Here is a 24,961-nt window from a genome sequence, read left to right on the forward strand (position 1 = left end):
GCACGCACGCACGCACACGCACGCACACACACACACACACACACACACACACACACACACACACACACACACACACACACACACACACACACACACACCACATATACTGTACATACACATGCTTATACACTTGTACGCACACACGCTCATACACACACCAGCATACAGAAACGTACGCTCGCATACACACACTCGCTCCTGCCATTCACAAAACATTGTTGCTGACAGAGACAGACAAACGACATAGTGAACCTTTCTGCTCCTAAATGACTACAGATAGCACAGATAGTACAGATAGCCTTTTTGCAGTTTTTTCTGATTGCTTTGGCACTATCTTTGAAACTATAGTCTATTTTTGAAAAACTCTACACACTAACCACAAAACCTTACACCAAACTAGCAAAACATTATACAACTCTTGCAAAGGCAAACAATTCTTGCAAAACTCTTCAAAAGCTTTAAAAAAATGTGTGTTTATGCATAAATTCAGGACACACAAACCATCATTTGAATAAGCAGACGAAGAAACAAATAGGCACTGATAGTATGAATGAAAAACACTTGTGGCTTTTGCTTTTTCTGTGTGCAGGGCATAGCAGTTTGCAATAAAGTTTTGTCATAGATGTAGTAAACACACATGCACACAGGTGTCCAAATTTGTAAAGTATGGCTGAGTTTTGCGAACATAACACACTATCAAACCAAAGAGGAAAATAATTTTCATTTTTTTCTCAAAATGTTCTAACACTCCTCAAACAACAAAAGCGCAGTACAAGAAAACAAAAACATTTGTTCTAGAAAAAAAAGAACAGAACAAAATGAAGTTGCTGTCAAGTTCTGACCTTAGTTCTTTCATTATGTATTTTTTTTTATATGGTCAGGGTGTGAGTTGGGTGGGTTGTCTATGTTCCTTTTTCTATGTTGTGTTTTGCGTTTGGCCTGGTATGGTTCTCAATCAGAGGCAGGTGTCGTTAGTTGTCTCTGATTGAGAATCATACTTTGGTAGCCTTTTTTCACCTGTGTTTCGTGTTTTCTGTTCTGTGTTTTGTAATTCACCGTTCAGGACTGTTTCAGTTTCGTTCTTGTTGTTTTTGTTTTGTGTTCATATAATAAATACAATATGGACACTTACCACGCTGTGCATTGGTCCTCCGATCCTTCTTACTACACCTCCTCAGAAGAGGAGGACGAGAATCGTTAAAGTTGCATCTCACCTTCTTTGTGGGTCTGGCCATAAGACTTCATCCACATCACATGTGATGTTGTCTTGAGTTAGGCAGCGTGGAAAGTATGGCCTGGAAGGCCGTATCCAGGCCTGGCATGACCCCTGACCCATGTCTCCACAAGCCTCCTCTATTGCCTGTAGAAGGGGTATGCGTTGGTGGGGCTGGTGATCATACACCTTCCAACGCCATGCAGAGAAGAATTCTTCAATAGGAATCAAGAATGGAGAGTATGGGGGGAGATTGTGTGCGATGAAAAGTGGGTGACCTGTGAACCAATTGCGGATCACAGCAGCCCGTTGGAAACTAACATTGTCCCAGATGATAACGCACCTGGGCTGCTCTGGACCCGGGTTATTTGGGATTACTCTGTTGTGGTGGGTGTCCAGAAATGTGATAATGTGTGCAGTGTTGTATGGGCCTAGGATGTAGCACCATACACTTCCAGATCCAGTACCAATGATAGGAGAGTATAGCTTACCTGCACATATTCATATCTCAGTTGTTTTACACAGTCTGAGTTTCTTTCAAAAGGGACCTTGTACAGCTGCTTCATCATAATTCTATTGCGTTTCAGTAGACGAGACAGTGGAGAGACTCACTCTGTCGTTTTGGAATATGGTGTTATCTGCCATTATGTGGTCCTGCAGTTCTCTGAGTCTGATGCAGTTATTTCCAATGACCATATTTACTGCTCCTGCTCTGGGGTGAACAGTCGACCTCTTCCACCAGATACTGGTTTTCTTGCAGTTCTGTAAAAACATTTGAATGGTTTTAGTGAGATATCCTTCTCATTATGAAAGTTCAGTACATATCACTATACCAGTAAGACTACAGCACTTACAGTTACTTACCGGTTCTCATTTTGAAATATCCAGGTGATACCTGCAACAGTATAGCGGCTCAGATTTGGTTGAACCCGTTGCCCAGCCTCCCTCATGCTCATCCCATGGTTGACAACATGGTCAACCACAGTCACTCTGATTTCATCTGTAATTGTGTTCCTGACTCCCCTTCCTCTTCCTCTTCCTTTTCCCCGTCCTCTCCTTCTCTCCCATCCTACATCACATCTTCCTTCTCCTCCTCCTCCTCTTACTTCTTCACCTCCTTGTCCTCCTCGTTCTCCTCTTCCTCCTCCTCGTCCTCCTCTAGTTCTCAGCCGTCTTGTTCTCTCTCGAATATTGGCCTCCATTGTTGTCCAAACCAAATGTTTACCTGTGGCCTATTTATAGTGCTCAAGCTCTGATTTGTAAGTGAACTCATTATCTAAGTGTTTTCACATGTGTCAATGTGGAAAGGCAATTATTAACAAAATAGTGTAGCAATGTAGAGACCAATATTTACAGTTTCGCTAGAAGTGTGTTATTAAATTGCAAATTGAGTGTAAAGCAGTGAGTTGTGTTTACAGTTTTGCAAAAAGTGTTTTATAAAATTACAAACTGAGGGTAAAGCAGTTTGACACACTTGGTAAGTACATTGCCTACAAGTGTTAATGGTTTCAAGAGATAGTGCTTCAAGAATCATTGTTAGTGTTTAAGCATTCAGACAAAAACTGAAATACGTGTAATGACAGCATTGTGGTACCTGTATAACAGGTTCATCTGTCCCCTGTCCTTCTGCAATTCTTGCAAGTGGCAGAATAAGAACTACTTTATGTTTGCATTTAATCCATTTTGCATTAAAAGGAATGGTTTCAGAACATTCAATTGTCTGGAAACAGCTCTGGTGGACATTCCTGCAGTCAGCATGCCAATTGCATACTCCCCCAAAACTTGACACGTATGTGGCATTGTGTTGTGTGCCGAAGGCTATATGCTCACTAACAGGGATGTAAACAAAATTGTTCACAAAATGTGAGATAAATAAGCTTTTGGATCTTTTATTTCAGCTCTTGAAACCTGGGACCAACTCTTTACATGTTGCGTTTATATTTTGATTCGGTGTAGATAGTGGATAAAAGGAGAAGTTGTATAGCAGCTCTTATAATGATCCTCTGATCTATTGTCCACCATGCATTATCATGGTTCAGCTGGGTTCTGACGCTATACTGTAAATCTCTGTAAAATAGCCTGGAGGTTACCTCTGTACGGATGCTATATGCTACGGTAGTGTTATTGTGGTCCTTCTGTAGCTCAGTTGGTAGAGCATGGCACTTGTAACGCCAGGGTAGTGGGTTCGATCCCCGGGACCACCCATACGTAGAATGTATGCACACATGACTAAGTTGCTTTGGATAAAAGCGTCTGCTAAATGGCATAAATTATTATTATTATTATTGAGGGCAATTCACACAGCCACCCACAGCAGACATACACATGTCCCAGACACACAATGTCCCAGAATCGGAGGTGTCCTGTTGGATTAGGGTTATAGGTTGAGGTTATGGGGTTAGGAACTGGGAAACGTGATCTCTGGACATTACTGTCTGACTGTACCAAGTGAATTTCTAAAAAGAGCTCTACAAATGTGAAGGAAAAATGTGAATGATTGATGCCTGTGGATGTGACAGCGCTTGCGGGATTGTGCCTGTTGAAAGATGATTATCTTTTATTGTGATCATAGTTTTCATAATGATATGCACATGAACAGGGTCTCATGCCTGAGGAGGACAGGATAGATGCTTCGTGTTGAAGGACTTTCGGCAGGGAGAGAGTCTCACTGCAGGGGAAAATGGAGAGGTGTTTATGATCACTATTCATACCAGCGGAAACCAGAGCAACAATAAGATTACATAACACGCTTCTGTGTGAATCTGAATGTGAAGAATGTGGATGAGAGGAATAGTTCCATTCACAACGAGGTGATTTATATGAGCTGATTTTATTTATAGCTCAATATTTGCTACTGGTTTTGCTTCTAAATTTAGGAAGTGGGCCTGCAGGAACGTCAAGCGATACACAACACTAGCCTAACCCTCTAGAAATTAATGTAAGAAAATCACCCCGATTTGTTGTCAACTGTCCCTTGGTAATATATATATTTGGTGATTTGTGTTGTGTTGGCCAGTATTTTATCCGGTCTTATTTGATAAATGCTTTGAAATATAAATATTGAAATATGCTTATATTATTAAAGTATATCCATATTTTATCCTTTTTTTCGGAAGTGCAAAACTCGCAAACAGTCACAATGATTATGTACAAACAAAAAAACATACCTTGTGAAATAAAATAAATAAACGCATACCAGTATAGCACATAAAAATAGACACATGACACAAAACAATCTCACACAAGGACATGAGGGGGAACAGAGGAATAAATACAGTGCCTTGCGAAAGTATTCGGTCCCCTTGAACTTTGCGACCTTTTGCCACATTTCAGGCTTCAAACATAAAGATATAAAACTGTATTTTTTTGTGAAGAATCAATAACAAGTGGGACACAATCATGAAGGGGAACGAAATTTATTGGATATTTCAAACTTTTTTTACAAATCAAAAACTGAAAAATTGGGCGTGCAAAATTATTCAGCCCCTTTACTTTCAGTGCAGCAAACTCTCTCCAGAAGTTCAGTGAGGATCTCTGAATGATCCAATGTTGACCTAAATGACTAATGATGATAAATACAATCCACCTGTGTGTAATCAAGTCACCGTATAAATGCACCTGCACTGTGATAGTCTCAGAGGTCCCTTAAAAGCGCAGAGAGCATCATGAAAAACAAGGAACACACCAGGCAGGTCCGATATACTGTTGTGAAGAAGTTTAATGCCGGATTTGGATACAAAAAGATTTCCCAAGCTTTAAACATCCCAAGGAGCACTGTGCAAGCGATAATATTGAAATGGAAGAAGTATCAGACCACTGAAAATCTACCAAGACCTGGCCATCCCTCTAAACTTTCAGTTCATACAAGGAGAAGACTGATCAGAGATGCAGCCAAGAGGCCCATGATCACTCTGGATGAACTGCGGAGATCTACAGCTGAGGTGGGAGACTCTGCCCATAGGACAACAATCAGTCATATATTGCACAAATCTGGCCTTTATGGAAGAGTGGCAAGAAGAAAGCCATTTCTTAAAGATATCCATAAAAAGTGTTGTTTAAAGTTTGCCACAAGCCACCTGGGAGACACACCAAACATGTGGAAGAAGGTGCTCTGGTCAGATGAAACCAAAATTGAACTTTTTGGCAACAATGCAAAACGTTATGTTTGGCGTAAAAGCAACACAGCTCATCACCCTGAACGCACCATCCCCACTGTCAAACATGGTGGTGGCAGCATCATGTCATGGTTTGGGCCTGCTTTTCTTCAGCAGGGACAGGGAAGATGGTTAAAATTGATGGGAAGATGGATGGAGCCAAATACAGGACCATTCTGGAAGAACACCTGATAGATTCTGCAACAGACCTGAGACTGGGACGGAGATTTGTCTTCCAACAAGACAATGATCCAAAACATAAAGCAAAATCTACAATGGAATGGTTAAAAAATAAACATATCCAGGTGTTAGAATGGCCAAGTCAAAATCCAGACCTGAATCAAATTGAGAATCTGTGGAAAGAACTGAAAACTGCTGTTCACAAATGCTCTCCATCCAACCTCACTGAGCTCGAGCTGTTTTGCAAGGAGGAATGGGAAAAAAATTCAGTCTCTTGATGTGCAAAACTGATAGAGACATAACCCAAGCGACTTACAGCTGTAATCACAGCAAAAGGTGGCGCTACAAGTATTAACTTAAGGGGGCTGAATAATTTTGCACGCCCAATTTTTCAGTTTTTGATTTGTTAAAAAAGTTTGAAATATCCAATAAATGTCGTTCCACTTCATGATTGTGTCCCACTTGTTGTTGATTCTTCACAAAAAATACAGTTTTATATCTTTATGTTTGAAGCCTGAAATGTGGCAAAAGGTCGCAAAGTTCAAGGGGGCTGAATACTTTTGCAAGGCACTGTACATGTAGTGTGATTGGAGAATGAAAACCAGGTGTGCAGGGAACAAGACAAAACAAATGGATAAATGAAAAATGGAGTGGAGATGGCTCGAAAGCCAGTGATGTCGACTGCCGAACTCCGCCTGAACAAGGAGAGGAGCCGGCGGAAGTCGTGACAGTCGTCGCCCCCCCAACCCCCCACCCCGAAGCGTGGCTCCAGCTGCGCGCCAACACCAGCCTCGGGGACGACCCGGAGGGCGAGGCGCAGGGCGATCTGGAACCTAGCACCTCTCCTCCGGACCGTACCCCTCCACTTCACTAGGTAATGAAGGCCCCTCACCCGACGCCTCGAATCCAGGATGGAACGGACGGAGTAGGCAGGGGCCCCCTCGATGTCCAGAGGGTGCGGAGGAACCTTCCGCACCTCAAACTCCTGGAGCGGGCCAACCACCACCAGCCTGAGAAGAGTCACATGGAACGAGGGGTTAATATGGTAATTGGGGGAAGCTGTAACCTGTAACATACCTTGTTCACTCTCCTCAGGACTTTAAATGGCCCCACAAAACGTGGGCCCAGCTTCCGGCAGGGCAGGCGGAAAGGCAGGTTTCCGGTCGAGAGCCAGACCGGAAACAGGACCGCAGGTAGGAGGCATGGAGAATGGGAGTCTGATAAATGAGCCGCTCCTTTGTGTCATACAGCCAGGTGTGTCATACATACGGAAACCCCTACACACCTCCCAGAGCAAATCAAATCAAATCAAATGTATTTATATAGCCCTTCGTACATCAGTTGATATCTCAAAGTGCTGTACAGAAACCCAGCCTAAAACCCCAAACAGCAAACAATGCAGGTGTAAAAGCACGAGAGCACTCTTGCGACCACCCCGTGAGAGCCCTCTGTTGCCAGGAAATGGTGGGGTTATGACGAGCCAACCAGGGAAGGCCTTGTACCACAGGAAATGCAGGAGAGTCAATGAGGAAGAGACTGATTCTCTCCTCGTGACCCCCTGCATCTCCATGGTCAGGGAGATGGTGGCTTCCCTGATTAGCCTGGACCCTAATGGTCAACTATCCAGAGCATGTACCGGAAAGGTCTAACCACAGGAATAATGGGGATCCCTAAACTAAGGACAAACGCTCTGTCGATAAAGTTCTCAGCTGCGCCTGAATCGACGATCGCCTTATGCTGGGAATGCGTGGAAACAAACAGGTATAAACAGGTGGACAACAGAGGACTCTGGATGAGAGTGGTGCAGACTCACCTGGGGTGACGCCAGAGTGCCCTGCCTGCTGCCTCGACTCCCAGAAGGACCAACCCGGCACCGACCGGCAGTGTGCCCTCTGCGGCCACAGATGGTGCGCGTGAAGGCCCCTCCTCCATCCTCCCTACGCGCAGCCCCTCCCAGCTCCACGGGCACCAGAGCGTGGGTGCTGGAAGATGAAACCGACAGAGCCCCCTCTGGACATCCGCGGGTGACCAGCAGGTTATCCAACCGGATGGACAGATCCACCAGTTGGTCAAAAATGATGGTGGCATCCCTGCAGGCCAACTCCCATCGGACGTCCTTGCGTCCTGTCATTCCATCCTGCTCCAGCGCCAAGGTCCGGAATTCCAGTGTGATCTCCTGTGCTCTCCTCGTCCCCTGCCTCAAATGAAAGAGCCGTTCTGTGAACTCCTCGATGTGGTCCAACGCCACGTCTCCTTCTCCCCATACAGCGTTTGCCCACTCCAGAGTTCTCCCCGAGAGGCATGAGAAGGGGGTGGACACTCTCTCCCCTTCCCGAGGGAGCAGGATGAACGATGGCCAGGTATAGGTCCAGTTGTAAGAGGAACCCCTGGCTCTGTGCTGCCATCCCATCATACCCCCTGGGAAGGGAGAGACACATTCCACTGGAACTGGATCCGGACGGGACGGGTAGAGGTAACCCCGGTTGTGCTGGCCGGGGCGCTGGAGAGACTCTCTTGTCTCTCCCAGCGGTCATTGGTCTGGACAACGTGATTCATCATGGCACCGAGATGATGCAGCATTGCCGAGTGTTCCTGGACATGCTCCTCGACTCCTCTGACCAGGGTACCTGCTCCTGCTGACTCCATGGTTGGTGTGAGATTCTGTCAATGGTGTGCGTACTGTGAACGGAGTCAGGTGCAGGAGAGCAGAGAGTTGTGAACAGGCGCACACTTTATTTAGGCAGGAGAAACTAACAGACAGACGCCACTGTGTCGAAACCTCCAGCCAATTGGCAAAAGGGCAAAACGCACAAACAGTCACAATAATTATGTACAAACAATTAAACCAACCTCTTGAAATAAAACACGGAATAAACGCATACCAACTATAGCGCATCATATTAGACACGTAACACAAAACAATCTCACACAAAGACATGAGGGGGAACAGAGGAAAAAATACATGTAGTGTGATTGGGGAATGAAAACCAGGTGTGCAGGGAACAAGACAAAACAAATGGATAAATAAAAAATGGAGCGGAGATGGCTAGAAAGCCGGTGATGTCGGTGATGTCGACCGCAGAACACCGCCCGAACAAGGAGAGATTGCAAAACAATCAATATCAATGGTCAGTTTGACACTATGTTACAGTATAAAGCTTATTTACAAGTGTGATAAATAGCGCTGCATTCCCATCCAGACCATGAAATAGGTTAGAATTTAGATCAAATTGAAACTATTTTATGCATAATGTCATTAACTGTCCGCTGCCCTATGGGACTCCAAATAATGGCCAGTTATCAGTTATGATAATGACTGTGTAGCCTCGCCCAGTTCATAAATATTAAATGCTGGGAGGTGCAAAGGGGTGCGGTCTTTCCTGTAGTCGGGAACGGAACCGGAAGTTCCGCCATCTCCTTGTACCATTCGAGCTACAACAGGGTCAGTATAGACTTAATTTGGATGTTAATTATGGTATATTGTCAACAGTTATTAAATATTATAAGTAATATTGACGCAGTAAACGTTCCATAACTATCGGTTTTATATTAAGGATGGTGGTATCACTCGATCAGATCATAAATACCACTCCTATTCTGTTGCCACTTGAACTGCTAGCAACAGCGTTCAACGTTATCTCATCTATTTTATGCCGTTGGCTACTTCAGCTACCTAGCTAGGTAAATAGCAATGATTCATTCAGTGTCGTGACAGGAATACCTATATTTAGTTAGTCGGGTTTCTCTTTCACGTTTTCCCCTTAATCCCCACCACAATTGTGAAACGTTCAAATTGATCGCTACTGAGAAAGCCAAGGAGAAGGGGAGTTAACGGTAAGTAGCTAACGTTTTCCAGCTGATAGCTGGGAGGGTGGTACCAGATAGCTAACGTTAGCCAGCCTATAGCTAGCTAACCAATGTTTGCCAACCAAGTTCGTTACACTTCCCGTGTTCTTTGACAGTAGTAGTGTCAAGTATTTCCTGTGGTAGTTTGCATTAGTGTTGAATTGCTGTGTAGACTGTTATGAGAGATGATAACTGGTTAGCATGATAACTGGGTGGGGGTCTCCGGCTCAGGAGGGTGTGTGACTGTCTGATAGCAAGTGGGAACGAGCGTAGTGGCCACAGTGTCTCTGACATTGTCATGATCGTTACACCGCCCTATTTTTTTCTGTCGTTCTCACAAATATGGGCTAGTAGCGCAATAACTTCGGCTTGCTAACGAACTTTAGTTCAACAGTTTGTTAGCTAGCTTGTATTAGACTCAGCCAACTAGGTAAGTTTATCTGGCTTCAGCTAACTAGTTGCATGTGTATTGCATGTTGGGATTTCATTGCCGATAATGTATCTGCCATTGAATGCACATTGTATGTCTAGTGTCAGAGTAAAACTTATGCTGATACTTATTCCACTGTAAGCTGTCCTGAATATTTAAATGGAATTAGCTAAGGTCCTTATCAACAGTTGAACTTGACGGTACAATAACATAGCTACATACAACACCCGGACGTGTCCTGTCCTGTAGCATGTAGTTATGTAATTGTACCGTCAAGGAGCTTAGCTAATGCAGTGCTCCACATTATGATGTGTATGGTTGAGGTCATTGCCATATAAATTGAGCACAGAATATGTCTGTGTCAAGAAAGATAACTTTTTTTCCAGAGTATTTCTCAATATTTTTCAGATCACTTCCTCAATTTACATAGAAGTGGCCTGAACCCTGTTGATGTGTTGAATTGTGAGAGATTTGGGCTAAGCTTGTCCCTGATCTACATTCGGTCATGGTAGATGCCTTGTATGAACTTTGGAACGTTGCTCCAGTAATCTCTAAACTGACTTCAGGAATGGTTATCTCTCTGTGTTATGCAACCTAGTCTCCTATTAGTACTGTACAACCTGTGGTCTTCCACTCCTTATTAGTCTGCTTGGCCACACTGCTAGGGTCATTCAGCAGCACTGGAACAATTCTGTCAGAGAAGACAGTCAAATCATATAGGAATATGCTGTACCTACATATTAGATGAGTTTGTTAGTCACATACACAGGCTCGCAGATGTAATTGCAGGGCACAGTGAAATTCTTAAGCTCCGAGCTCCAATAGTCCAGGTCAAAAAGAGAAGTGAATAAAACCCACTACGCGTATTCATGCCACAGCATTGCTAAACAGTCCACAGAGTACTAACAGTTCAATGATGTCAAAATAGTGGCACTGTTGAAACCTGCACGCCATGGCCATGCTCATCTGACAGCATTAACTGGGTCAGATGGTGAAAGTGAACCATTCTAAAACACTGCCTAATTCCAATTAAACCCAATTAAATATCCTAGCCTGCATTGTGTTTGGGGTGAGGAGAAGCTCAGGGTTTTCTCTTTGGGGCCCTCAACACTTACCGGTAAGATTAGTGTTGTCATCTCTCACTCCACAGATTTTTTTCACCCCAAATCTGCGATTTTGGGACTCTGTCTCTGTGAGGAGAGAAGGACAGGCTGAGACAGAGCACTCTGTAAACGAGTGGAGCCGGAAAGAGAGAAACCAAGTGAGAGAACACTATTCCTGTGTGTGTGTGTGTGTGTGTGTGTGTGTGTGTGTGTGCTGCCTTTCTCTCTCTGTTGACATAAATGAGCACTATGTCCATTAAATTTGATTGCTGGTTTGGTTTTTCTTTCACACAATGTTTGCCTATACATGTCTCCGTCTCCATGTCCATCTCCATGTTGTCTTGCTGGTTTGTTTTCTTTCCATGTTTGTCTACATGTCCATGTCTCCGTCTCCATGTCTCTGTCTCCATGTCTCTGTCTCCATGTCTCTGTCTCCATGTCTCTGTCTCCATGTCTCTCAATTCAATTCAATGTGCTTTATTGGCATGGGAAACATGTGTTGAAGCAAGTGAGGTAGATAATATACAAAAGTGAAATAAAAATAAAAATTAACAGTAAACATTACGCATATAGAAGTTTCAAAACAATAAAGACATTACAAATGTCATATATACATACATACACAATGTTGTAACAATGCATAAATAGTTCAAGTACACAAGGGAAAATAAATAGGCATAAATATGGGTTGTTTTTACAATGGTGTTTGTTCTTCACTGGTTGCCCTTTTCTTGTGGCAACAGGTCACAAATCTTGCTGCTGTGATAGCACACTGTGGAATTTCACCCAGTAGATATGGGAGTTTATAAAAATTGGATTTGTTTTCAAATTCTTTGTGGATCTGTGTAATCTGAGGGAAATATGTATCTCTAATATGGTCATATGTTGGACAGGAGGTTAGGAAGTGCAGCTCAGTTTCCACCTCCTTTTGTGGGCAGTGTGCACATAGCCTGTCTTCTCTTGAGAGCCAGGTCTGTCTTTCTCAATAGCAAGGCTATGCCCACTAAGTCTGTACATAGTCAAAGCTTTCCTTAAGTTTGGGTCAGTCTCTCTCTCTCTCGATGTCAGTCTCTCTCGATGTCAGTCTCTCTCGATGTCAGTCTCTCTCGATGTCAGTCTCTCTCGATGTCAGTCTCTCTCGATGTCAGTCTCTCTCGATGTCAGTCTCTCTCGATGTCAGTCTCTCTCGATGTCAGTCTCTCTCGATGTCAGTCTCTCTCGATGTCAGTCTCTCTCTCTCTCTCTCTCGATGTCAGTCTCTCTCTCTCTCTCTCTCTCTCGATGTCTGTCTCTCTCTCTCTCTCGATGTCTGTCTCTCTCTCTCTCTCTCGATGTCTGTCTCTCTCTCTCTCTCTCGATGTCTGTCTCTCTCTCTCTCTCGATGTCTCTCTCTCTCTCTCTCTCGATGTCTGTCTCTCTCTCTCTCTCGATGTCTGTCTCTCTCTCTCTCTCGATGTCTGTCTCTCTCTCTCTCTCTCTCTCTCTCTCGATGTCTCTCTCTCTCTCTCTCTCGATGTCTGTCTGTCTCTCTCTCTCTCTCGATGTCTGTCTCTCTCTCTCTCTCTCGATGTCTGTCTCTCTCTCTCTCTCTCTCTCTCGATGTCTGTCTCTCTCTCGATGTCTCTCTCTCTCTCTCTCTCGATGTCTCTCTCTCTCTCTCTCTCTCTCGATGTCTGTCTCTCTCTCTCTCTCTCTCGATGTCTGTCTCTCTCTCTCTCTCTCTCTCTCTCTGTCTGTCTCTCTCTCTCTCTCTCTCTCTGTCTGTCTCTCTCTCTCTCTCTCTCTCTCTCTCTCGATGTCTGTCTCTCTCTCTCTCTCTCTCTCGATGTCTGTCTCTCTCTCTCTCTCTCGATGTCTGTCTCTCTCTCTCTCTCTCGATGTCTGTCTCTCTCTCTCTCGATGTCTCTCTCTCTCTCTCTCGATGTCTGTCTCTCTCTCTCTCTCGATGTCTGTCTCTCTCTCTCGATGTCTCTCTCTCTCTCGATGTCTCTCGATGTCTGTCTCTCTCGCTCTCTCGATGTCTGTCTCTCTCGCTCTCTCGATGTCTGTCTCTCTCGCTCTCTCGATGTCTGTCTCTCTCGCTCTCTCGATGTCTGTCTCTCTCGCTCTCTCGATGTGGCTCTCTTGATATCACTCTCTCTCGTCGTGGCTCTCTCTCTCGATGTGGCTCTCTTGATATCACTCTCTCTCGATGTGGCTCTCTTGATATCACTCTCTCTCGATGTGGCTCTCTTGATATCACTCTCTCTCGATGTGGCTCTCTTGATATCACTCTCTCTCGACGGGTCTCTCTCTCGATGTGGCTCTCTCGATGTGGCTCTCTCTCTCTCGATGTCGACCGATTATGATTTTTCAACACCGATACAGATTATTGGAGGACCAAAAAAGCCGATACCGAAAGAAAAAAATAAAATAAAATATATATATAAAATAAACCGTATTTGTATTAATGACAATTACAACTACTGAATGAACACTTATTTTAACTTAATATAATACATCAATTAGATAATTTACATTTACATTTACATTACATTTAAGTCATTTAGCAGACGCTCTTATCCAGAGCGACTTACAAATTGGTGCATTCACCTTATGACATCCAGTGGAACAGCCACTTTACAATAGTGCATCTACATATTTTAAGGGGGGTGAGAAGGATTACTTTATCCTATCCTAGGTATTCCTTAAAGAGGTGGGGTTTCAGGTGTCTCCGGAAGGTGGTGATTGACTCCGCTGTCCTGGCGTCGTGAGGGAGTTTGTTCCACCATTGGGGAGCCAGAGCAGCGAACAGTTTTGACTGGGCTGAGCGGGAACTGTACTTCCTCAGTGGTAGGGAGGCGAGCAGGCCAGAGGTGGATGAACGCAGTGCCCTTATTTGGGTGTAGGGCCTGATCAGAGCCTGGAGGTACTGAGGTGCCGTTCCCCTCACAGCTCCGTAGGCAAGCACCATGGTCTTGTAGCGGATGCGAGCTTCAACTGGAAGCCAGTGGAGAGAGCGGAGGAGCGGGGTGACGTGAGAGAACTTGGGAAGGTTGAACACCAGACGGGCTGCGGCGTTCTGGATGAGTTGTAGGGGTTTAATGGCACAGGCAGGGAGCCCAGCCAACAGCGAGTTGCAGTAATCCAGACGGGAGATGACAAGTGCCTGGATTAGGACCTGTGCCGCTTCCTGTGTGAGGCAGGGTCGTACTCTGCGGATGTTGTAGAGCATGAACCTACAGGAACGGGCCACCGCCTTGATGTTAGTTGAGAACGACAGGGTGTTGTCCAGGATCACGCCAAGGTTCTTAGCGCTCTGGGAGGAGGACACAATGGAGTTGTCAACCGTGATGGCGAAATCATGGAACGGGCAGTCCTTCCCCGGGAGGAAGAGCAGCTCCGTCTTGCCGAAGTTCAGCTTGAGGTGGTGATCCGTCATCCACACTGATATGCCTGCCAGACATGCAGAGATGCGATTCGCCACCTGGTCATCAGAAGGGGGAAAGGAGAAGATTAATTGTGTGTCGTCTGCATAGCAATGATAGGAGAGACCATGTGAGGTTATGACAGAGCCAAGTGACTTGGTGTATAGCGAGAATAGGAGAGGGCCTAGAACAGAGCCCTGGGGGACACCAGTGGTGAGAGCGCATGGTGAGGAGACAGATTCGCGCCACGCCACCTGGTAGGAGCGACCTGTCAGGTAGGACGCAATCCAAGCGTGGGCCACGCCGGAGATGCCCAACTCGGAGAGGGTGGAGAGGAGTATCTGATGGTTCACAGTATCGAAGGCAGCCGATAGGTCTAGAAGGATGAGAGCAGAGGAGAGAGAGTTAGCTTTAGCGGTGCGGAGCGCCTCCGTGATACAGAGAAGAGCAGTCTCAGTTGAATGACTAGTCTTGAAACCTGACTGATTTGGATCAAGAAGGTCATTCTGAGAGAGATAGCGGGAGAGCTGACCAAGGACGGCACGTTCAAGAGTTTTGGAGAGAAAAGAAAGAAGGGATACTGGTCTGTAGTTGTTGACATCGGAGGGATCGAGTGTAGGTTTTTTCAGAAGGGGTGCAACTCTCGCTCTCTTGAAGACGGAAGGGACGTAGCCAGCGGTCAGGGATAAGTTGATGAGCGAGGTGAGGTAAGGGAGAAGGTCTCCGGAAATGGTCTGGAGAAGAGAGGAGGGGATAGGGTCAAGCGGGCAGGTTGTTGGGCGGCCGGCCGTCACAAGACGCGAGATTTCATCTGGAGAGAGAGGGAGAAAGAGGTCAGAGCACAGGGTAGGGCACTGTGAGCAGAACCAGCGGTGTCGTTTGACTTAGCAAACGAGGATCGGATGTTGTCGACCTTCTTTTCAAAATGGTTGACGAAGTCATCTGCAGAGAGGGAGGAGGGGGGAGGGGAGGAGGATTCAGGAGGGAGGAGAAGGTGGCAAAGAGCTTCCTAGGGTTAGAGGCAGATGCTTGGAATTTAGAGTGGTAGAAAGTGGCTTTAGCAGCAGAGACAGAGGAGGAAAATGTAGAGAGGAGGGAGTGAAAGGATGCCAGGTCCGCAGGAGGCGAGTTTTCCTCCATTTCCGCTCGGCTGCCCGGAGCCCTGTTCTGTGAGCTCGCAATGAGTCGTCAAGCCACGGAGCGGGAGGGGAGGACCGAGCCGGCCTGGAAGATAGGGGACATAGAGAGTCAAAGGATGCAGAATGGGAAGAGAGGAGGGTTGAGGAGGCAGAATCAGGAGATAGGTTGGAGAAGGTTTGAGCAGAGGGAAGAGATGATAGGATGGAAGAGGAGAGAGTAGTGGGGGAGAGAGAGCGAAGGTTGGGACGGCGCGATACCATCCGAGTAGGGGCAGTGTGGGAAGTGTTGGATGAGAGCGAGAGGGAAAAGGATACAAGGTAGCGGTCGGAGACTTGGAGGGGAGTTGCAATGAGGTTAGTGGAAAAACAGCATCTAGTAAAGATGAGGTCGAGCGTATTGCCTGCCTTGTGAGTAGGGGGGAAGGTGAGAGGGTGAGGTCAAAAGAGGAGAGGAGTGGAAAGAAGGAGGCAGAGAGGAATGAGTCAAAGGTAGACGTGGGGAGGTTAAAGTCGCCCAGAACTGTGAGAGGTGAGCCATCCTCAGGAAAGGAGCTTATCAAGGCATCAAGCTCATTGATGAACTCTCCGAGGGACCTGGAGGGCGATAAATGATAAGGATGTTAAGCTTGAAAGGGCTGGTAACTGTGACAGCATGAAATTCAAAGGAGGCGATAGACAGATGGGTAAGGGAGAAAGAGAGAATGACCACTTGGGAGAGATAAGGATCCCGATGCCACCACCCCGCTGACCAGAAGCTCTCGGGGTGTGCGAGAACACGTGGGCGGACGAAGAGAGAGCAGTAGGAGTAGCAGTGTTATCTGTGGTGATCCATGTTTCTGTCAGTGCCAAGAAGTCGAGGGACTGGAGGGAGGCATAGGCTGAGATGAACTCTGCCTTGTTGGCTGCAGATCGGCAGTTCCAGAGGCTACCGGAGACCTGGAACTCCACGTGGGTCGTGCGCGCTGGGATCACCAGATTAGGGTGGCAGCGGCCACACGGTGTGGAGCGTTTGTATGGTCTGTGCAGAGAGGAGAGAACAGGGATAGACAGACACATAGTTGACAGGCTACAGAAGAGGCTACGCTAATGCAAGGAGATTGGAATGACAAGTGGACTACACGTCTCAAATGTTCAGAAAGTTAAGCTTACGTAGCAAGAATCTTATTGACTAAAATGATTAAAATGATACAGTACTGCTGAAGTAGGCTAGCTGGCAGTGGCTGCGTTGTTGACTTTGTAGGCTAGCTGGCAGTGGCTGCGTTATTGACACTACACTAATCAAGTTGTTCCGTTGAGTGTAATAGTTTCTACAGTGCTGCTATTCGGGGGCTAGCTGGCTAGCTAGCAGTGTTGATTACGTTACGTTGCGTTAAAAGAACGACAACAATTATCTTTGATACACAGACGGCTATGTAGCTAGCTATGTAGCTAGCTACGATCAAACAAATCAAACCGTTGTGCTGTAATGAAATTAAATGAAAAATGTGATACTACCTGTGGAGCGAAGCGGAATGCGACCGGGTTGTTGAGTGCGGAAGTTCTATTCAGTAGACGTTGGCTAGCTGTTGGCTAGCTAGCAGTGTCTCCTACGTTAAGGACGACAAATAGCTGGCTAGCTAACCTCAGTAAATTAAGATAATCACTCTAAGACTACACGCTCTAAACTACACAATTATCTTGGATACGAAGACAGCAAAGACAACTATGTAGCTAGCTAACACTACACTAATCAAGTCGTTCAGTTGAGTGTAATAGTTTTTACAGTGCTGCTATTCGGTAGACGGTGGACGTATGCTAGCTGGCTAGCTGCTGGGCAGATAGCAGTGTAGACTACGTTAGGACGACGAAATACAAGTTGCAATAGAAGTGCTGACTGTTTCACTATGTTGTCCTCTTTCTTTTCCTTTTTCTTCTGTCCTTCTTTTGTCCTTATTTTGTCTTCCTTTCTTCTGTTAACTAGATATTTTTTGTTGTTATTCTTTGTAAGCTAGCTAGCTTCTTCCAGGAGAGTCCCTAGCAACTGCTTAGCAACAAGTAAACAATTCTGCTAGCAATTCAGCTAGCTAAGATAACTGTACAATTTTATGAAAAATAGTTAATTTTTCAAAAGCCTGTCTTTTTGGTTTGTTCCTTGTTTTGTCTTCTATTGAGTCTTGCAATAATGAAACATGTTCAATTTGGTTTAAATAATGCAAAAACAAAGTGTTGGAGAAGAACATAAAAGTGCAATATGTGCTATGTAAGAAAGATAATGTTTCAGTTCCTTGCTCAGAACATGAGAACATATGAAAGCTGGTGGTTCCTTTTAACATGAGTCTTCAATATTCACAGGTAAGAAGTTTTAGGTTGTAGTTATTATAGGACTATTTCCCTCTATACCATTTGTATTTCATAAACCTTTGAATATTGGATGTTTTTATAGGCACTTTAGTATTGCCAGTGTAACAGTATAGCCTCCGTCCCTCTCCTCGTTCCTCCCTGGGCTCGAACCAGCAACACAACGACCACAGCCACCATATCGAAGCAGCGTTACCCATGCAGAGCAAGGGGAACAACCACTCCAAGGCTCGGAGCGAGTGAAGTTTGAAATGCTATTAGCGCGCGCTAACTAGCCAGCCATTTTACTTCGGTCACACCAGCCTCATCTCGGGAGTTGATAGGTTTGAAGTCAAAAACAGCGCAATGCTTGACACACATCGAAGAGCTGCTGGCAAAATGCACAAAAGTGCTGTTGGAATGAATATTTACGCGCCTGCTTCTGCCTACCACCGCTCAGTCAGATACTTAGATACTTGTATGCTCAGTCAGATTATATGCAACACAGGACACGCTAGATAATATCTAGTAATATCATCAACCATGTGTAGTTAACTAGTGATTATGATTGATTATTTTTTTACAAGATCATTTTAATGCTAGCTAGCAACTTACCTCGGCTTACTGCATTTGTGTAACAGGCAGTCTCCTTGTGGAGTTCAACGAGAGAGAGGCAGGTCGTTATTGCGTTGGACTAGTTAACTGTAAGGTTTCAAGATTGGATTCCTCGAGCTGACAAGGTGAAAATCTGTCTTTCTGCCCCTGAATGAGGCAGTTAACCCACCGTTCCTAGGCCGCCATTGAAAATAAGAATGTGTTCTTAACTGACTTGCCTAGTTAAATATGTCTCTCTCTCTCTCTCTCTCTTGGTCTCTCTCTCTCTCTCCCTTGGTCTCTCTCTCTCTCTCTTGGTGTCTCTCTCTCTCTCTCTTGGTGTCTCTCTCTCTCTCTCTTGGTGTCTCTCTCTCTCTCTCTCTCTCGATGTCTTTCAAATTCAAATTCAAGCTGCTTTATTGGCATGAAAAACATTGTGTCAATATTGCCAAAGCAACAATGTATACAATATACCTTGTAACAAAATTATAAATGATAGCAAATAATAATATAAAATGGTAGTAAATAGTAATACAAAATTAAATACAAAAATAATAACAATAAAATGGTAACAGTCAATAGTAGAAATGTAATAAATATAAAATCAAATTATGGAAAATGAAACTATAACTAACTTATAACTAAATAACGGTCATCTTCTTCTTTATATCAATACTACAACTACAATCATCATTACTACGACTACTACTACCATCACTAAACTGTTATCACTACCATTACCACCCATATTTGGAATGATAAACATTAATAATTGTAGTAATAACAATAATAGTAATAATAAGTAAGTTACTGTTTACTATGCAGATGTTATTATTCAGTGTCCCTCAGGCTATGGCAGGAAAATACATATTTGGCTGCAAGAGGAGCCATTGCTCCTTCGCCCATGAGTATTCTTAGTTTTTCCTCTGGGTTCAATTTGTAAAAATTTGGAATATATGTAGTCATTTCTGTGAATAATAAATCTCTTTGTGAGGAATATTTATCACAGTAAAGGAGAAAGTGCATCTCTGTCTCTACCTCCCCTGTCATGCAGTGACCACATACATGCTCCTCTTTGGGTAGCCATGTCTTTTTATGTCTGCCGGTTTCTATTGCCAATCGGTGGTCACTCAGCCTGTACTTGGTAAGGATCTGTCTCTGCTTCGTATCTCTGACTGAGTAGAGATAATCAGCCAATTCATATTCTCTGTCTAGGGTCAGATAGCAATTTAGTCGGCTTTGGGATTTTGTTTCGTTTTTCCAGTATTGTAAATATGATTCCTTTGATTGGTTCATGATTTTGCTTATTGGAATTCTTTCTTTTGAAGCAGTGCTGGTGTCTGCTTGGTTGGTGAGGTCCAACACCAGCTGACTGAGAGGACTCGTTTCTGGGCTCAGCTCTTGGGCTTGAAGTGCTTTAGATTGCAGACTCGAATTTGGACTTGAATTTAGATGTAGCCAAAATTTTAATGATCTTTTCTGTATCTTCATTATTACTGGAAAACGGCCCAATTCTGCCCTACATGCATTAGTTGGTGTATTTCTCTGGACTTGTAGGATTTTCCGACAGAATTCTGCATGTAGGGCTTCAATTGGATGTTTGTCCCACATTTTAAAATCCAGTTTATTGAGTGGCCCCCAAACCTCACTTCCATAAAGTGCTATTGGTAGGATTACACTGTCAAATATTTTATTCAAAATTTTAATTGGGATGTTGATTTTGAATAATTTCATTTTTATTGCATACATTGCTCTGCGGGCTTTTTCTTTGAGTGCATTCACTGCCATATTAAAGTTTCCCGACGCAGATATGGTCAGACCAAGGTAGGTGTAATTTTTTGTGTGTTCAATCAAGGTGTTGTTCAGGGTGAATTTACATTTGTGTTTCTGACATCTCGTTTTTTTTTGGAAAATCATGATTTTAGTTTTTTGGAAATTTACTGCCAGGGCCCAATTATGGCAATATTGCTCCAGAATATTAATGTTTTGTTGAAGACCTTCTTTGGTTGGTGATAGAAGTACCAAGTCATCAGCATATAGCAGGTATTTCACCTCTGTGTCAAATAGTGTGAGTCCTGGGGCTGGAGATTGGTCCAACATGTCTGCTAATTCATTGATATAAATGTTGAAAAGATTTGGACTCAAATTGCAGCCTTGTCTCACACCTCGACATTGTGAAAAAAATTATGTTCTTTGGCTTTTGATTTTTATTGCACACTTGTTTTCTGTGTACATACATTTTATTAAGTCATACACCTTACCACCAAGCCCACTTTGTAGAATTCTGTAGAATAGCCCTTCGTGCCAAATCGAATCAAATGCTTTTTTAAAGTCAATAAAGCAAGCAAAGATTTTGCCCTCTTTTTTTTGGTGGATGTGTTTATTAATTAGTGTGTGTAAGGTGTATATATGGCCAGTAGTGAGGTGGTGTTTATTAATTAGTGTGTGTAAGGTGTATATATGGTCAGTAGTGCGATGGTGTTTATTAATTGGTGTGTGTAAGGTGTATATATGGTCAGTAGTGAGATGGTGTTTATTAATTAGTGTGTGTAAGGTGTATATATGGTCAGTAGTGAGATGGTGTTTATTAATTAGTGTGTGTAAGGTGTATATATGGTCAGTAGTGCGATGGTGTTTATTAATTAGTGTGTGTAAGGTGTATATATGGTCAGTAGTGAGATGGTGTTTATTAATTAGTGTGTGTAAGGTGTATATATGGTCAGTAGTGAGATGGTGTTTATTAATTAGTGTGTGTAAGGTGTATATATGGTCAGTAGTGAGATGGTGTTTATTAATTAGTGTGTGTAAGGTGTATATATGGTCAGTAGTGAGATGGTGTTTATTAATTAGTGTGTGTAAGGTGTATATATGGTCAGTAGTGAGATGGTTAGGAAGAAAGCCAATTTGACATTTACTTATTACATTTTTTTCTTGAAGAAAGGTTTGAAATCTTGAATTCAAAATACTACAGAAAATCTTTCCCAAGTTACTGTTCATGCAAATTCCCCTGTAATTATTGGGGTCTGATTTTGTCTCCACTTTTGTGGATAGGGGAGATGAGCCCCTGGTTCCAGACATCAGGGAAGCAGCCAGAAGTTAAAACCATGTTGAACAATTTAAGCACAGCATTTTGCAACTCAGGTGTGCTGTTTTTCAGCATTTCATTTCTGATGTTGTCTAGACCACAAGACTTTTTTGATTTAATAGATCTTAGCTTTTCATTTAGTTCTTGTTGGGTTATTGGGTCATCTAATGGATTTTGGTTGTTTTTAATGACTGATTCAAGGATGTTCAATTTTTCTTTAATTTCTAATTGGTTCTGTTGTAAGTCGTTTTGTGGGATGTTTTTGTATAGATTATCAAAATAAGTTTTCCAAATTCCTACATCTTGTATGACTAATTCTTGTGGCTTTGTTGTGCTTAAATTGTTCCACATGTCCCAGAACTGATTTTGGTCAATTGCGTTTTCAATTTCATCAAGTGTCTTGTTGGTATAATTCAATTTCTTGCATTTCAGTGTTTGTTTCTAGTGTTTCAGAGTTTCAAAGTATTCATATCGTAGCTCTGGGTTGTTTTGCTGCTTATGTTTTTTGTTTGACATTTCTCTTAGGTGTTTTCTAATTGTTTTACATTCATTATCAAACCATTTGTCAGAAACATTTTGATTTTTGCTTCTGATGTTGCATTGCTTTGGTTTTCTCAAATTTGCTTTCGATGCTGCTTTTTGGAATATGCAGTTGATGTTTTGAGTAGCTGAATTGACACCATCTTTATTGTTTTGGTACTGTGAGTTATTGAAAAACTGTATAGAGTTCATCATTTCATTTGAGTTCAATGTTTCAATGAATGTCTCTGCACTGTTTGGAGCCCATCTGTATGATTGGTTTATGTTGTAAAGTTTATTGGGCTGTTTTTTTGAATGAATATTGCCGGTTAATTTCTTCAGAAACACGTTGATCTGACTGTGATTTGACAATGGTGTCTGTGGTCTGACAGTGAATGCACTAATGGAGGAGGGGTCAATGTCAGTGATGGCATAATCGACTACACTTGTCCCAAGAGCTGAGCAGTAAGTAAACTGACCTAAAGAGTCCCCTCTGATTCTACCATTAAGCATGTACAGGCCTAATGCTCGACAAAGATGTACTAACTCTTTTCCATTTTTGTTCAGTATTTGGTCAGGACTGTTTCTATTATTTATAATAGGGCTACTGTACAAGGAGGGGTGTCCAAATATGTGGTGGTTACCTCCCACATCAGTGTAGTCAGGCTCAGAACCTGTTCTTGCATTGAAATCTCCACAAAGAAGCACTTTACCCTGCGCCTGAAATGTAATGATTTCTGTCTGGAGATTGTCAAAAAACTGATCATCATAATATGATGAATCTGAAGGAGGAGCTGCACATATGTAAACATCATTGTCACAATAGATTGTACCTTTGTTAAGTTTTAGCCAAATGTGAGTGGTACCTTTTTTCATTTCATTCAGTGTCCTGCTTATGCCAAATGATGATTCCACCTGAGTCTCGGCCCCGTTTAACATTTTTATGTTTGATTGATGGTAGTAAACTTTCTCTATAGCCTGAGGGACACTGAGTATCTATGTCTCCACGACACCATGTCTCCAGTAGGATTATGATGTCCTGTCCCTTGATGTTTTTAATCAATTCTGGATTTGTTGTTTTATAACCAAAATGTGAAGAGTATAGGCCCTGGATATTCCAAGAGCTGATAGTTAATGATCTCATTTATAATAAGTGATATTCACTGGTTTGAGTAAAGTACATCGAAAAAGAGAAAAAAAATTATATATATATATATATATATATATATATATATATATATATATATATATATATATATATATATACATATACATACACATATACACACATATATATATATATATATATACAATATACATACACATATACACACATATACACACACACCATTACATATAATAATAATTATAATACCGGTGTCAATACATTTAGGAATATTTCTAAACAAATTAATAAGAATGGAATAAGATTGCACATAAAATAAGTACAATGCAATCTGCAACCCTGTGTGTGTGTGTGCGTGCCCGTGTGTGAATTAAAGGGACTGTCTAGCTAAGTAGTCTGCATATTAGTTGCAGTAGTTGGCGCACCTCTCCTATCTCTGATTGTTCTAGGGGTCTCCTGCCAGAGGTTACCTCAGCATATGTAGGCTGACGATCTGACTGATACATGGTGTGGACTGCATCATGTGGTCTACTTCCCTGAAGGGCAGTGTTCTGACCGACCCTGGAGTAGTGGTCAGAGCTGTGTTGTGATGGGCCGGGTCTAGTAGAGCTGTGTTGTGATGGGCCGGGTCTAGTAGAGCTGTGTTGTGATGGGCCGGGTCTAGTAGAGCTGTGTTGTGATGGGCCGGGTCTAGTAGAGCTGTGTTGTGATGGGCCGGGTCTAGTAGAGCTGTGTTGTGATGGGCCGGGTCTAGTTGTGCTGTCCTGAGGCGGGTCTGGTCTGGTAAATATGTGCTGTGTTGGGCCTGGTGTAGTAGAGCTGTGCTGTAATAAGCCATGTCTGGCTCTTTTCTCCTCGGGATGGTGGAGGTACTGTTGTTTCAGAAGGTGGGGCGGGGGACCTTTGTTGCTGGGGTGATGGGTGTGTGGGTCCCTGCCAAGTGTTGCATCTTTTAGGTCCTTGGCAAAGGTTCTGATACTGTCCTGATCAAGATGTATATTATCATATAAGTGTTGACATGTCAGAGTGGGGTGGTGAGCCGTTCTGACGTTGAGCAGTGAGGCACAGTCCACAGTGATCTGTTGATTTATTTTGTCAATCAACTTTCCTGGGAAGTCTTTTCTTGGTAGGAGGGTGGACACAACTATATTGGTTGTTGGGAACATAGCCTGTGCCCGTTCTGCCACTCTTCTCACTGCCCCAGACACATTTTCACCTTTGGCATGAAGGTCGTTTGTGCCAGTGTGGATGATGATGATGTTGTCAGGGGTGTCAATCCTGGTCTGACTGAGTAGCTGCATTGCACTCTCAGTTGTAGGACACCAGAACTTATACACCTGGTGTCTAGGGATTAATCTTTCCTGGACTAAGAACTTCCCATTTGAATCAATTAGGATTGCAGTTGTGGGTGATTGACTGGGAGGCTGGTATTCCGACCTGGGCTGGATCAGACTGGAAGGCTGGTAGGTTGACCTGGGCTGGAGCAGACTGGGAGGCTGGTATTCTGGCCTGGGCTGGAGCAGACTGAGAGGCTGGTAGGTTGACCTGGGCTGGAGCAGACTGAGAGGCTGGTAGGTTGACCTGGGCTGGAGCAGACTGAGAGGCTGGTAGGTTGACCTGGGCTGGAGCAGACTGGGAGGCTGGTATTCTGGCCTGGGCTGGAGCAGACTGAGAGGCTGGTAGGTTGACCTGGGCTGGAGCAGACTGAGAGGCTGGTAGGTTGACCTGGGCTGGAGCAGACTGAGAGGCTGGTAGGTTGACCTGGGCTGGAGCAGACTGGTAGGCTGGTGCTGTGTCATCAGGCTGTGTGGTGGAGGCCATGCTGGTCTCAGGTTCTGCTTGTGTTGTA

The 24,961-nt window shown here is 43.8% G+C and overlaps 1 protein-coding gene across 6 annotated transcripts in view; it reads left to right on the forward strand.

Moving 5' to 3' along the window:
• The first annotated feature begins 8,938 nt into the window (after positions 1 to 8,938).
• The window catches only part of LOC123998134 (epsin-1-like), a 33,372-nt gene continuing 17,349 nt past the window's right edge, over positions 8,939 to 24,961 (forward strand). For 2 of the 6 annotated variants that reach the window (XM_046303078.1, XM_046303083.1), the window contains exons 1-2: positions 8,948 to 9,381; positions 10,974 to 11,084. The gene's annotated coding sequence lies outside the window, so the exon portion shown is untranslated. Of the gene's footprint in view, positions 9,382 to 9,627; positions 9,824 to 10,973; positions 11,085 to 24,961 lie in introns of those variants that run through there. The other 4 variants (XM_046303080.1, XM_046303081.1, XM_046303079.1 and 1 more) reach the window with 4 other exon arrangements.

The sequence above is a fragment of the Oncorhynchus gorbuscha genome, linkage group LG15, assembly GCF_021184085.1.
Source record: "Oncorhynchus gorbuscha isolate QuinsamMale2020 ecotype Even-year linkage group LG15, OgorEven_v1.0, whole genome shotgun sequence".
NCBI classification, from domain to species: Eukaryota; Metazoa; Chordata; class Actinopteri; order Salmoniformes; family Salmonidae; genus Oncorhynchus; species Oncorhynchus gorbuscha.